Here is a 1068-nt window from a genome sequence, read left to right on the forward strand (position 1 = left end):
CCCCTGATGCCTGACAGCTCTCAGCCCCGCTCCGCCCAGCCATTGGCTGGCCGCAGTTGCTAGGGTGGCTGAGCGCGCTCACTGGCTGGCTGCCCGTCCATCTCGCATTCGTCTCCGCCTCCAGGCCTTTCCCCACCCGCCCCTCCCGGGAATTTACGGCCGCTGCCGCCAATGGTAGACGGAAGGCGGGGCCGGGGCGGGGCAGAGGACGGTGATGCTACTGCCACAGCCAATGGAGGTCCGGAGGCGGGGAGGGGCGGAGCGAGGGGCGGGGTGGGGCTATCAGGGGCGGGGCCGGTGTTCGCGCTCCCGCGTGGGTCGGCTGACTGGGTGCTGGGGCTCGACGCCCACCCACCCGGAGACTACGTTGGTCCGGGTTGGGGCGTCGCAAGGGCCGGTTCCGGTCGCAGACGCGTGGCAGGAGACCCGGGCCAGGTCGCCTGGTGTCAAGGACCCGTGTCCCAGGCGAGCCCGGGCTCACGGTCTCTCCCACGGGTACTCCCACGGCACCACGCAGAGTACTGGGTGCGCGTGCTTGTGTGCGCGCGTGCACGTGTTCGTGTGTGTCTATGTGCGCATCCGTGTGTCTGTGTGCGTGTGTGCATGCGTCTGCGCACCTGTGCCTGTGTACGTTTGCAGGTGCTTGTGTGTGCGTCCGTGCAAGTGTCTGTGCAGGTGCTGGGGGAGAGGACCAGGTGGGGACCCTCCAGCTCCCAGGCTTCTCTCCGGGTCTAGGGAGCAGTGGGCGCCAGGCAGGGGCCTGTCTTCTGCTCTGGGTGTCTGACTAGGTGCGCGTTCGTTTACGCGCGGAATTCAGGCAGCGGCACGCGGCGCGCGCCGGCGTGGTGGCGCTCACTCTCCGGAGACGCCACCCTGGGGGCTTCATCGTGAGGCTCGCTGAAGAACTGGCGTCCAGCGGCTGGGAGGCCCGCGGCCCTAGCCTCTCCCGTGCCATCCCTCCACCCAACGGTGGAGACAACGCTCTGCTCGTGGGCAGGGAACTGCTTTAGGCCCCACTTGGGGGGTGGGGGCAGAGGAGAGATAAAGGAAGAAGAATTACAAAAGCAA

The sequence above is a fragment of the Eschrichtius robustus genome, chromosome 20 (assembly GCF_028021215.1).
Source record: "Eschrichtius robustus isolate mEscRob2 chromosome 20, mEscRob2.pri, whole genome shotgun sequence".
In the NCBI taxonomy this organism is placed as follows: domain Eukaryota; kingdom Metazoa; phylum Chordata; class Mammalia; order Artiodactyla; family Eschrichtiidae; genus Eschrichtius; species Eschrichtius robustus.